The 5,983-nt window shown below is 49.7% G+C and overlaps 1 long non-coding RNA gene across 1 annotated transcript; it reads left to right on the top strand.

The window, feature by feature from the left end:
- Window positions 1-2,318: 2,318 nt before the first annotated feature.
- LOC102433147 lies at window positions 2,319-5,816 on the top strand. Its single transcript, XR_330919.3, has 3 exons — window positions 2,319-2,407; window positions 4,225-4,325; window positions 5,738-5,816. It is a non-coding gene; the product is annotated as an uncharacterized LOC102433147 (long non-coding RNA).
- Window positions 5,817-5,983: the final 167 nt, after the last annotated feature.

Below are 5,983 nucleotides of genomic sequence, written 5' to 3'. Positions count from 1 at the left end.
AGTTCAGTTGGTCCTCCCATCAGTAGTTCAGTTGGTCCTCTTATCAGTAGTTCAGTTGGTCCTGCCAGTGGCCAATCACATAATAAGAGTATAGGCCAACATCATTGTACTTCTCATTATGAGCTCTTGGGACTCTCCTGACCTCTTTATAGATAAGAATTGGGTTGGTCCTCACACCAACATGCAGTGGCTAGGATTGTGATGATTCTTAGAGTCCCTCTGGAGTCAGGTGCCCAATTGCAGGTGGGAACCATGCTCCTCCTATGGCCATGTGACCCTGGGGCAGCCATACCCACCTCCTCATACTTCCTTCTCTGTGTGATGGGGTCAGGATCAAAAGGCATCACTGATGTGGGTGTTTCACAGCTCCTGGCATGCACATGTGCTCTGCAGGTTTTAGCTGTTTCATGGGGACCCTTCAAGGGCACCAAGAAGTTGAGGACCCTGCCTCATCCCATGTGGAGGGATGGTGGGTGGCCAAGGCCTGTACCAGGGACACCTGGAGGCTGTGGTACTCAAAAGAGAGTGTGTGAAAAGAGACAATCTCTGAACTCCAGGAGGTCAAAGAACCAGAGTCAGAGGCCACATAAATCCACACATCTGCCCATTTGACTCTGTCCATTGCCCAACGATGAGTGCAGCATCCACCCACAGGACCACTAACTAAGGATGGGAGGGGCAAAGCTGGCAGCAGGCAGGAGCTAACTGGGAACAGGTCACAATGGCCTGTTTGGGCAGCCCTGTGTGGGGGAGATGAAGCAATAGAAAGCTTTAACTTCACTCGACTGTGCTTGCTTTCCCTACGCTTCTCTCACTCTGCTCATTTGTTTCCTGTGTCACAGTTCTTCAGTCTTCAGGAGCTTCTCTCTCTCCCACGAATTAACTGCAGAGTAACAGAATGTTCATATGGTCGTGTCCTATATAATAAAAGCCTAGGTGGCATCACATGCAATGTCATCACAAGATGGCCACCACAAGATGGCCACCACAAGATGGCCATCACAAGATGGCCGGCACGGGAGGGCAGTTGGGGGCAACCAGGTCTTCAGGGGAGGGCAGTTGGGGTCAATCAGGCCAGCAGGGGAGCAGTTAGGCATCAATCAAGCCGGCAGGGGAGTGGTTAGGGCAGCCGTGGGCAAACTACGGCCCACGGGCCGGATCCGGCCCGTTTGAAATGAATAAAAATAAAAAAAAAAGACCGTACCCTTTTATGTAATGATGTTTACTTTGAATTTATATTAGTTCACACAAACACTCTATCCATGCTTTTGTTCCAGCCCTCCGGTCCAGTTTAAGAACCCATTGTGGCCCTTGAGTCAAAAAGTTTGCCCACCCCTGGGTTAGGGGCAATCAGGCAGACAGGCAGGCAAGCAAGCAGTTAGGGGCCAGCAGTCCTGGATTGTGAGAGGGATCGGGCCTAAACTGGCAGTCGGACATCCCCCAAGGGGTCCCAGATTGGAGAGGGTGCAAGCAGGGCTGAGGGACAACCCCCCGCCCCGTGCATGAATTTCATGCACCGGGCTTCTAGTAAGGAAATAAGATTGTGTGTTCTCTAACCTTGTGGTGCTTTATTCATAAACTCCTGTGCTGCCCCTTAAGGTACAGAGATGTGCAGGAACTTGGCTTTTTTCTTGTAAAGAACAGTGGACACTGTACTCTCTGCTCACATGGGATGATCATGAGAGACCTGAGTACTGTCCTTGTCACACTTTGGAACTTGATTTGTGACCATCTGTTATATGTGATGAACTGAGTGCAGGACCCCTCCTTGCCTCCCTTCCTCAGCCAGGCACCTCACCAGTCTTCCCGAGTTCAGTCTAGCGAGCTCCCTGACCTACTGGGTCCCCGTGAGGAACAGACTCCCCCGTGCCTTCCATCTGGCACCCTCACCAGGTCCTCTCAGACAGTTCTCCCCTTTCTTGAGGCATGTGGGGCCTGACCGTCAGCCTTCTTTCTCAGGAAAAGCCGCATGGACGTTTGTTTCATATTCTAAATGAATTAGAGTCTTGACATTGAAAGCGATGATTGGTACAAGTACTTCAGGGATCCTCTCTCTGTATCTAGAGAAATTAGTACCTTGTCCTCGATACTGACGTCGATGGGATTGTTCACGGTTTGAACCAGTCTTTGAGAACAGCCTGGCCCTTTATACTTATTTCCCAGAGATGAGCTCCCTCTTTTCTCAGCCAAAGGAGAGAGCATGGTTGGTTTGATGGATTTTAGCCTCTTTCTTAAGGAACCAATAAGAAAAGAGTGACAGCCGGCCCATGCAGCGCCTGACTGTCCTCTCTAAGCCCTGTCTCTGTGATTACCCCGCAGGAGCGAACACCCGCTGGCCCAACTGTACTGTCACTCGACCCTGGAGCACCACCACTTTGACCAGTGCCTGATGGTCCTCAATAGCCCGGTGAGGCCCGGCGTGTGGCGGCCCGGAGGCTGCACAAACGCGGGGATATTTTAAGTGTTTGGGTTCATGCCCAGGATCCTAATTCCCGGGTGTGCGTCATTCTTTTTTGGGTAAGGAAGGCCGAGGTCCCCACAGCCTCGTCCCTGTGCACCCTAAGCTGCCAGCTGCCTGATAAGGGGGTTTGCTTACTTGCCTCACTTCGTTACTCTACATTGTTCCAAACTAGAAGCAAGCAAAGCTGGTGTTTTCTGGCTCTCCATTAATTCTGCCTTTTTTGGGGGGCGGGGGCGTAAAATTAAGTGGGTGAGACAGTGCTCAAGAACCTTTTCCTCTTTTTACTGAAACTTCTGACCACGAACAAATTGTTAAGGGATGAAGCTGTTCAACGCCTGGTGGAGACGGATGTTTATCCGTGTGAGAAAGCACATGACATGCTATGCTAGACGTATTTCTGTGGAGGGAAGTAAGCTTGAGAACATGTATACCAACCCGTTAGCCATGGTTGTTTCTGCCAAGTTAATACTTGTTATATTCTCATTCTGGTTCCTCCGTTACTTGCATGTCTGTTGTGTGCATGCATGGCATTATAGTAAGAAGCGTGAGTTATAGCTGCTGCTGGGACATCCTCCTACAGCAGGCTCCCCACCTCGAAGCAGACCCCTCCCTACACTCTGTCCCTGGAGGCCCCCACACGCAGCAGTTTACAGCCTTTGCCTGGGAAAGGGGAAATAAACACATAACACCGAAGACATTTCCTTTTAGACATCTCCTTTCCCCTGGAAATGGTTTGACCTTACACCCAATGAAAGTATTGGAAGATATTTTCTGAATAGTTTTCTGTTCAGCCCAGAATCTAAAATGACTTGATATTTTAAAGTAATGTTCGTCAGTTCGTCAGTTAGACACATGCCCGATTTCAGCCTCCAGCTCTCCACTAAGCGACGATCTTATCTGGGCCCGGCACCCCCAAGTGCCCTGTGTTCAGAAGCACCCGCTGCCCTGGTCCCCAGTCCTGAGCCGCTGGTTCCCTCAGCCCTGGGACTTAGAAAGCACACCTGCCTCCCATGCAGATGTTGAGTTTATTCTGAGAACCGAGGCACGTTTTACTCAATTCAAGATGAGAGATTTGCTTTAAATTCCAGGCAGACACAACACAATAATTATGTAGTTACAGTGTTTGAGTGTTTGCCCGGGGATCAGCCCCTTTTAAAGAGTCCTTCCTGGTTTCATACCGTGTGTGCTTCCCACCAGGAGGCCCACCTGTAGGCATGTTCCCAAGGACTACACGCTGCTCTTGATATTAAGTTAAAATTACATAAATGTGTGCCAACGTGTCACTGGATTTATCACAAAAGCCATAGAGAAAAAAATGTGTTAGTCACCAATTGTTTAGAAGTTTCACCATTCCGTTCTTCATTAATGTGGCTTTGAGTGTTCAAGCTTCACTTGCAGTTGCAATATAGCAAGTAAGCTGCCCATGGCTAGATAGTTAGCCTTTAGGCTGGCGGAGGCCCGGGGGGTAGGCAGTTGGCACACAGGCACAGGAGGCGGGTGCACCAGTGGGAAGCCGGCGTTTCCTAGGAGACCAGGCCGTGGCATCAGGCATTCACTCTCTGGAAGCAGGTGGCCCATGCGCACGACTCCGAACCCCAGGCCCGTGGTTTAGCTGTGACCGCGTTTTCTGCTGTCCTTGTGGGGTGCTCCTGTGGGGTACTCCTGGAGGTGCTCCTGTGCAGTGCTCCCGTGGGGTGCTCCTATTCGGTACTCCTATGTGGTGCTCCCGTGAGGTTCTGACGATGGTTTTCTTCTCTGTGAAGGGGAACCAGATCCTCAGTGGCCTCTCCATCGAAGAGTATAAGACCGCGTTGAAGATCATCAAGCAGGCGATTCTGGCCACAGACCTGGCCCTGTACATTAAGTAAGTCTCCCCAGTGCCCTGCGATGAGTGGGTGTGGGAAGAGTGTGCTGTGTTTCACATGGGGACACGTCTAGGTTATAGGACTGTGTGCAGTTCTTAGAGGCGGAAATGTAGAACTTGGACATTACTGACGCAGGACGTAGCGTGCATTCATGGGTGAGTGTGCGTGTACTGCGTGGACAGGCTGTGGTTTGCACATGGGACTGCAGTCTGGGTGGCGTGTGGCAGTGAGGGGAGAAAATGGTCACACTCACGTGATTTCCCTGAACACATGGCCCTCTCTCCCCTCGCACGGGGAGTCACGCCTGTGCGTAGGCCATTGATGAGGAGTAAGCACACACAGAGCAAACAGGAGCACGGACACCTAAAGGGAGCTGCCGTTGGCATCCCTGCTTCCTGAATTGGGGAGCACTTTAAACTCAACCAGGACAGTAGAGAACTGAGTCCATTTCAGCTGGTTCAACATGATGGCGGAGTGAAGATGATCATATAACCAAGAATTAGAAAAACACCTATAACCACATGCCTCCCACCTTTCCAGGCCACGGGTCTCTCTGGAACCGGAGTTTCATTGTTGGTTCTTGGTCACAGGCCGTCCATTCTGTTCCATAAGTTCCCTGTTTTCCTGATGTCTCTGGCATCATGGCTTCTGGAGATGTCGACAGCACTGGGCACTGAGGAACTCCCTGGCCTCCAATAGAGGCTTCTTCCAGGTGTCTCCATGTTTCTTTGCCTCAGAAGCAATTCACAACTTTACACTGACATAGAGCACTTGTTATGCCTTTTTATTTACCCTATCTCATAATACAGATGCATTATATGAAATTATACTGAAATCATATAGTTCTTCTTTGCCATGCACTTAAAATTCCTTAAATCATTCTCAGCATCCCATTTTAACTCACATTGTCTCACTTTTTTATATACTTTTTTAAAAAACTTCAGAGAGGAAGGGAGAGGGAGAGAGCGATAGAAACATCAATGATGAGAGAGAATCATGGATTGGCTGCCTCCTGCATGCCCCCGACTGGGGATGGAGCCTGCAACCCAGGCATGTGCCCTGACCGGGAATCAAACCATGACCTCCTGGTTCATAGGTCAACGCTCGACCACTGAGCCACGCCGGCCAGCCCATCTCACTTTCATGAAGTTGTGTTTAGGAATGAGATTACCACTGTCTGTGGTCTGTACAGGTGAGGTCAATGCTTCACCCAAAGGAAATGGTAGAAGGAGGGAAAGGGAGGCATTCACAGTTTTTAAATGATGGTTTTTATGTTGGGTTCTAAGATGGGTAAAATCCACTGGAGATTTTCTCCCCCCAAAAATTGAGTCCATGATTCTTTCTAGACCAAAGGGATAAGATGAGACCTAGGGACTCCTCATAACAATCAATGTTTTTCTTTCTTTCCAAGGAGGCGAGGGGAGTTTTTTGAACTTATAAGGAAAAACCAGTTCAACTTAGGAGACCCGCACCAGAAGGAGCTGTTTCTGTAAGTGGCCTCTGTCCACCCCACACGGAGGTCTAGTTTCCAGTAAATGTGATTAGTGGCAGGTTGTGTTGTGAGCACTTGTCACAACCCAGTGACCTAGAGGCTGTGGGAATTCCCACGTTGAACTAAGGGCGGGACGTGAATGTTAAAACAAAAGGAAATGCGTAG

The sequence above is a fragment of the Myotis lucifugus genome, unplaced genomic scaffold (genome assembly GCF_000147115.1).
Source record: "Myotis lucifugus unplaced genomic scaffold, Myoluc2.0 scaffold_1926, whole genome shotgun sequence".
Lineage (NCBI taxonomy): Eukaryota > Metazoa > Chordata > Mammalia > Chiroptera > Vespertilionidae > Myotis > Myotis lucifugus.
This window is presented reverse-complemented; position numbering and strand designations above follow the sequence as displayed.